Source organism: Ascaphus truei, chromosome 1 (genome assembly GCF_040206685.1).
Source record: "Ascaphus truei isolate aAscTru1 chromosome 1, aAscTru1.hap1, whole genome shotgun sequence".
NCBI classification, from domain to species: Eukaryota; Metazoa; Chordata; class Amphibia; order Anura; family Ascaphidae; genus Ascaphus; species Ascaphus truei.
This window is the reverse complement of record NC_134483.1, coordinates 486,219,373-486,227,191: the sequence shown is the minus strand read 5'-3', so window position 1 is coordinate 486,227,191 and position 7,819 is coordinate 486,219,373. Positions and strand designations below refer to the sequence as shown.

The 7,819-nt window shown below is 39.3% G+C and overlaps 1 long non-coding RNA gene across 1 annotated transcript; it reads left to right on the top strand.

Moving 5' to 3' along the window:
* Window positions 1-3,697: 3,697 nt before the first annotated feature.
* On the top strand, window positions 3,698-7,018 carry LOC142464722 (uncharacterized). The gene is made up of 4 exons (XR_012787705.1): window positions 3,698-3,908; window positions 4,000-4,066; window positions 4,432-4,457; window positions 6,782-7,018. It is a non-coding gene; the product is annotated as an uncharacterized LOC142464722 (long non-coding RNA).
* Window positions 7,019-7,819: the final 801 nt, after the last annotated feature.

The following is a 7,819-nucleotide window of genomic DNA, read 5'->3' as shown; positions in this document are numbered from 1 at the left end:
ATATTTTAGAAAACATTCCATGGAGAGAGGAATATATTTTAGTAACAGCAGATGTTACATCTCTATATACTTCTATTGTACACAATGACGGGCTTAGGGCCATTGACAGAGTATTGAGAGCTGACATCGAAATGAAAGATGAACAGATTAATTTCCTTCTTGAATCTATTGCATTTATTTTGGAAAAAAACTATTTTTGGTTTAATGACACATATTATCTGCAAAAACAGGGCACCGCAATGGGGACGAGGTTCGCACCAAGTTACGCGAATCTATTTATGGGAATCTGGGAGGACGATTATATATGGTCCAACCAGGAATTTGGTGCGAACCTCGTCTCATGGAATCGTTTCATAGACGATATTCTGTTCGTATGGAGAGGCAGTGTAGAAGAACTTGAAGCTTTTTTCACACATATGGGAGAGAACAATTTGAATCTAAAATTTACTACCAATTGGAGTAAGAAAGAGGTAGAATTCTTGGACTTAACCATTTATGTTGAAAATAATTTAATAAAAACGAAAACATTTTTTAAAAAAGTGGATAGCAATAACTTCATATTAGAAAGCAGCTGCCATAATCCAGAATGGATTCGTAATATCCCGTATGGTCAGTTAAGACGAATCAAAAGAAACTGTACTGATGAACAGATATACCATGAGCAATCTAAGGTCCTGTTGAATAAATTCAAGGAAAGGGAATATAACTCTAACACTATTGATAAAGCTGTCACTAGAGCAGACGTTGTAGACCGCAAAGAAATATTAAGTACGAAAGATAAGAATACAAGCAAAAACTTCAATTTTAATATGGCTTTTCTTACTCAGTACAATAGAGAAGCATCACAGATCAAAAACATAATAGGTAAACACTGGCATATTCTTCAAAATGACGTGATTTTAAAAGATCATATACCTGATAAACCTGTTGTCATCTTTAAAAAAGCTCCAAATCTCAAGAGCAAATTAGCACCGACCACCTTTTTAAAGAAGAAAAATGAAGAGACTAGTACATGGCTAGATAAACCAAAAGGTTTCTATGGTTGTTATGCATGCAAAGCATGCACGCATAAACATAAGGATAAATTCAATTTTAAATCTCACACCACTAGTGAAATTTTTAAAATTGAGGGGTACATCAATTGTAAAACGGATTTTGTCATCTACCTTTTAGAGTGTCCTTGCGGTCTCCAATACATAGGACGTACCTCAAGGCCTCTAAAAGTACGGATTTTAGAGCACCTTTTAAATATTAAGAAGGGTATTTTAACACACAATGGGCCTCATGCAGTAAGCGTTGATAAGGGAAATATGGCCATTTTATAGCCAAAATTGGGTTTGAGATTCAGTAAGCGCCGATAAGTGCTTCATATCGCCAGGTTTCGGAGCCGATAATTTGGTTATGGCCAGTCGCCTGCCGATAAGCCTGTTTTCGACACTGATCGCCACTTTTTTAAATCGGCTGGATTCAACAAAAAAAAACAGCTTATCGGGGCTGATCGGCACTACGAAATTGAGATGTTATGGCCGATTTCTCCCGCCAACTAAAGTTGGCAGTTTGGACGGGAGAACGATCGCTAAGGCTGCTGGAACGGCACTTAGAAAAAAAAAATCTTCTGTACATCAATGGAAGTCAATGGAGCGGGACGTATAACAGTATAGTACTGTTTACGTTTCATTGCTCACAATACAAGGGGGATTTGCATTACAGTGTGGGGGCATTCCCTGCATTGTGTCACAGCTGACGTGTGTTATTTGCATAACATTCCACTTTTACATGTTTTCAGCATTTGCGGGTCACATTACTCATCATGTGATGATGTGGCAAGGGAAAATCCTATACTACACTCTTAAAGGAGAACCTCACATCATATCACACATTTTACTCAACTCAGCGACAATTATTAACATGATGTCACACATGTCACACATGCACCGTATATTCATGTTCCTTTACATTACACAATGCTTGTAATGTGTCACGCATCTTTAAACCTTCATGTACATCTAAATTCTCATGTTTACATCTACGTTTGGGTCCTCCCTATTTTCATGACGTCACTTATTGGACGCTCAATCACATTGCATGTTTACATTGTAACCGTTGCATTACAAGCACTTCAACCTAACTTATACACACATGTACAGTAATTCAGCATTGGGACACCTTGTAAACTCATTCTATAGCAACTATCCTCCTTACAGAAATGCATGCATATGCACACGACTATTCATTGTTGGCAACATGTCACAATAACATGCCTAATTACACATGTTACACAAAACTTTTCCCACGTCAATCTCAGCCTTTTTGTCTCATTACATGACTGACTCTTGCGTTCACAAGTGTTACATGCATTGCACATGCAACTATTTATTTGCAAGCAATCTTTGTACAAAGCTTCACGTCACATCATTGCCAAATATCATCATTCCCTGCAGAATACACACAACAAATACTTAGAACAACAAGTGCACACAGCTTGCCACAGAAGTACTTTATTATGTTAATGTAACACCTTGCATTTTACTATGTCACCTGACATCATCACATACCTATTTAAAGGACGCACATTACCTGCTCATTCACAGCTACTCATTTCAAAATGTTGAGATTGTTTAGGAGACGCAGGAACATTCTTTTCTATGACATGCTTGCTGATCAAGAGAATGATATAGGGCAAGGTAGGGACACACCGAGGGACAGTGATAGTGACGCGGATACGACAGGGACAGGGAGAGGGACAGGCCGAGGGACAGGTAGAGGGACAGGAGATCAGAGGAGAAGACAGAGGAGACAAGTTGTGCCTCGTCCGCGTCTGTACAGGGAGAGAACCCTGTTAGATGGGATGAGTGAGGAGGAGATTGTAAGTCGCTATCGTTTGAGTTCAGCAGCAATCTTATCTCTTTATGAGGAGATAAGGGGGGATTTAGATTTTTTCACAGCCAGAGGTCGTGCAGTCCCTGGGCTTGTTAAAATGCTGTGCTCATTACATTATCTTGCTTCCGCGTCATACCAGACAACTGTGGGCATAGTGGGCGGGGTCTCGCAATCTACATTCTCGCGGGCCTTGTCCCAGTTTCTCTATGCACTCAATAGACGCGCTAGGAATTATATTCATTTTCCTACAGAGGCAACAGAGTGGCTGGAAGTCAGGACTGGCTTTTATAATATAGCAGGGATACCATCTGTGCTGGGTGCAATCGATTGCACACATGTTGCTTTGATTGCACCTAGTCAGAGTGAGCATGTGTACCGCAATCGGAAGCACTACCATTCACTCAATGTACAGGTGGTATGTGATGCCACGATGAGGATAATGCATGTGGTACCCAAGTTCCCTCGTTCCAGTCACGATTCCTCTATCCCGAGGAGCTCTTCAGTCTTCCATGCGTTCGAAGAGGGACATTTTGAACCTGGTTGGCTGCTGGGTGAGTACACATTTACATGTTCTAACACAAAACACATTTGTATTAGGAATGTTGGCATTGTACAATTTCATCACTAATGTCAGCTTATGTGTGCTCCATTCATTATAGGTGACTCAAGATACGGAATTAGGCCGTGGCTCTTGACTCCGGTGCTAAACCCTCAAACTGAAGCAGAGGAGAGGTACAATGCAGCCCATATATCTACAAGATCTGTTATAGAGAGGACATTTGGCCTACTCAAGACCAGGTTTAGGTGTCTGGACAGAACTGGTGGGGCTCTTCTATACAAGCCTCAAAAAGTGTCTGATATTATCCTTGCCTGTTGCATTTTGCACAATGTTGCACTCAGGCACAATGTACAGTCAGACCTAGCTGAGGCTTTGGTAGACGAGCATCCCACCCATGTAGCTGCTGAAAATGAACAAACAGCCAGTGGTGGCCAGACACGACAGAATCTCATCAATTCATTTTTTTCTTGTAAGTACAAACAGATATGTTCCAAGTTCTACTTTTATACTTACATTATGTTATCTTAACAATAATGTGTTTTTATATACCCTTCTGGTAGGACACAGATGAATATGGGTTGCACACCTTTCTTTTCTCTGCTGTGTGCACAAAGGGATGTGGCACCGGTATGTTATTGTTGCACAGGTTATAGAATCCCTCTTCAATTGTACTTTAGTTGTGTGTATGTCAATACAAGTGGGGTAACAAAGCAATAATATTTTAGCATTGTGTTATTCCTTATGCTAAGACAAAACACATATTATGCCCATAATCATTCATGCTTCTAGTATGCTTACATACTATGTTATTGGTGCAGTGTAACATGTACATCCAGATGATGTGTACACCAGGCTGATTTACATTTTGAATGTCATTAAATATACATGGTGTTGCACATGTAACACCAAATACACACTTTGATGTGTTCTTTACGGTACTGAAGATGGCATGTCAATGTTTGCAATTTATATATTTTTCCTTTGCATTATAGGTATATTTGCAGTATGACTGATCATGGTATGTATATTTGCTGACATCTCTCATAAGATGTGGCTACCTCAATCTTCCTATAATTATTGGAAATAAAAACCCAACATATTGGTTTAAACACAAATGTTACATATATGTACTTTCTGTATCATGTACTGTATATGCATTTAGCTACTCTTGAGGTTTCATGTGCATTGTATTAGAAAATGATTACTCACATTTCATCACATTTTATGTATGTTTCCTTATAATTTCCATTAATGTAATATAGAGGTGTTTGGAGAAAAGGGGATAACTATACTTATTTGTTTACTTACGGGAGCACATTCATCACTAGCATAGACACACTTTTTAAGACAACTGTTTGTGTCTCTATCAATTGGTGTAGGATCCATGTATAACACCGACAAAAGATAACACCAGCTTTATTATGGTAGCTTATATCATCATATTGACTGTACTATGTATTTTTAAACGATTAATAAACACCGTAAACTATAGTTAGTTAGGTTAATGAAATATACACAGAAACGTACTTCATAACATGATGGTGATGTCATATTCAGAACATCATGCATTGGAGGGGACCATAACATCTGGCCAGTAACATTATTTGCTACAGTCCCAAACCATTTTATCTACATACCCATGTAACAAGAGATTTTAAAAATAAATGGCTACTTGGTTGTAAGTGTCCTTTACATTGGGAGAAGGAGTGGCTCAGTGAGTAAAGACACACACTGGCACTGATAGTTGGAAGCAGGGGAGTCTGGTTCAATTCCCGGTGTGGGCTCCTTGTGACCTTGGCCAAGTCACTTTATCTCCCTGTGCCTCATGCGGCAAAAAAACATTTGTACGTTCCACGGGCCAGGGACCTCAGGCTGAAACATGTGTCTGTAAATCGCTGCGTACAACTAGCAGCCCTATACATGAACATGCTCATATTATTATTATTATTATTGTTACATAGTTTCGACAGTCATACGTTCCATTACACAATAGAATACACAAATGTGTTAGCAGAGTGGGAATGGTTGTTATATAAAAAACACACCATGTCATAAAATGTTAGTAGTCATTAAAGAACACTCAGGAAAAATTCAAGAGGCACTATTTTGCAACATCATTATGTTAATTAAGTGCTTATGCAATATAGGCATAAGGGTATCACTTTTTTAATTGTTTGTTAATAAGCGCTGCAAGCAATATAAAATTAGTTCCATATGTAGTATAGTAGTCGGTGGCTCCTCCTCACAATCATCTCATATAAAGGTAGACTCTTCTGAAATCATACATTGATCCGATTGTATCTTCCCCGACATCTCTGAAATACAGCAAACACATGATGGTCAAAGATGGCACCTTACTAGATATGTATCCGTGACAACGCGTTACGCAGCTCTATATGATTGTGTAGATACACACGTCAGTCACTTATATGTTAGAAGTAAAAGTGTTCATCAGTATGTAATGTTTCTTTAAATTTGTAGCAGGCATAACTATGTATATGAAGTGAACGTTGCCTGTATACTGAAAGATGTGCGCGCACATCTTTGTGTGCGCACGCACTTCACGCTTGGCTCCACTAACTGTTAGCGCATGCGCAAAACAAAGCGTACGTTGTGCGTTCAATACATGTTGAAAATACCAGTAAACATAACATCTTTATTTCAAATACAATGAAGACGAAACTACATTCGTTCTAAACGAGTACATCTGTATTCTTTTTAAACAGACGTGTTTGAACAGAAAGCACGGCCGATAACACAATGCGCAAATGCAATACGTGTGACGTCATGTTAAGCCAGCGTGAAACGCACGCTAACACTCCTCCCACTCAATTAACATTCGGCTAACGCCCAGGGTACGCCTACAAACACTGAGCCGCACGCATCACACACTGCAGTTACCGTTACTATAACAAAACATGACAGCCAATAGGCTTTGAGGCGCGCACGTCGCTTGGGGGCGGGACTTACATCAGTAATCCTTTTTAAGGACGCCTTGGCCCATGACAAGGGTCCCACGTCATACGTGGTGGACCCGGTTTTCAATGTTGTAGATGTTGCATGATAACAAAACAGGTATGTGTTAGAGTAATGGAAAAATGTTGCTAATATGTTTAAAGGGATAGGAAAGTACGTATATTTATTCCGTCAGCAATGTGTACTACTCTTTCAGGTTCTACTATATTGTATTAGGAAACAATTTGTTTGTGATCGCTACATGTTATGCAGTCTGCAATGTTACGCTGTATCCACGCATTGAAAGTGAAAATGGTGGTTACAAAAAAAAAAAAATTTAAACGCAGAGTCAACGCATAACGATTGTTATATTTACCATTCTTCTAGAATTAACTCTTCGCCTGGCTGCAACTGGTCGCTCCAGAAATGCAAGGCATTTTCATCCACGCTTAACCCAACCGCTGAATCCAGTATGACACATATCTCCTCCAGGATGCGCTCATAGGAATCGCCACTGCTTTCTTCAAATAATTGGTCGGGAGGTAGGTTCATTTCTTCGGGTTCCCATTCCAATGCATTTTCAGCTGAAAGGCTTGGTACATAATCATAGTACTTTTGTTCTTGTACAATGTGGGTTTCAGGAATGGAGGCTGCAGATATTGCAGCACGTATCGATTCAAACGGGTCAGTAGTAGCGGATACATTGCTATTGCCATTAGGAATAAATATGCCTTTCACGACAATATAAGTGCCGTCTTTCAGGAGAAATTGTTTTTCCGGGGCAATCTTCCAGAAACCATAGGTGTGTTGTAGCTTATCCTGGTCACGTTCAAAAAAGTTATTACTTGATAAAGTGAATCTTATTGAGGAATTAAAATTCCGTGCATGCTTACGGTCTTGGTAATAAGGATATTTTGCTCGAATGAAATCATCGATTTGGCGTGTGCTTGCTTTCTGTCCGCGACTGTTCAAGATGGCTTCACAGATCATGTACTTATACCCTAAAAGGGGATTAATATTGTTAACGAATTCATCAGCCATGTCTGAGTAGCACAAAAGCTGTGTGCAGGTCTGTGTTATTTGCTCATCAAAATGAATGTGCTGAATGGCTAACAAACTCCTGTTTTTCCTTGTCAAGGTCAACAAAACTAACTACTTTGACTCCTTATTTCAAACGCCAATTGGATTTGTTTGTCTAATTGGGTTAACAGTTGTGGTTCGTGATATGGGACTGTGGGAGAAACATTTCTCCTTCTTTTATCTCGTTTGTGAAAAACATCCCTAGACTTTGAATGCGTTCACATAGTGTTTTTTTGAAAACTAACAAAGACCACTGTGTGAAAATATTTCTTAGCCAGGCATATCAGTAAAAACACACACCTGCAAAAAGAAATGTTTTTTCCCCGCTTACATTTCTGTGTGTAT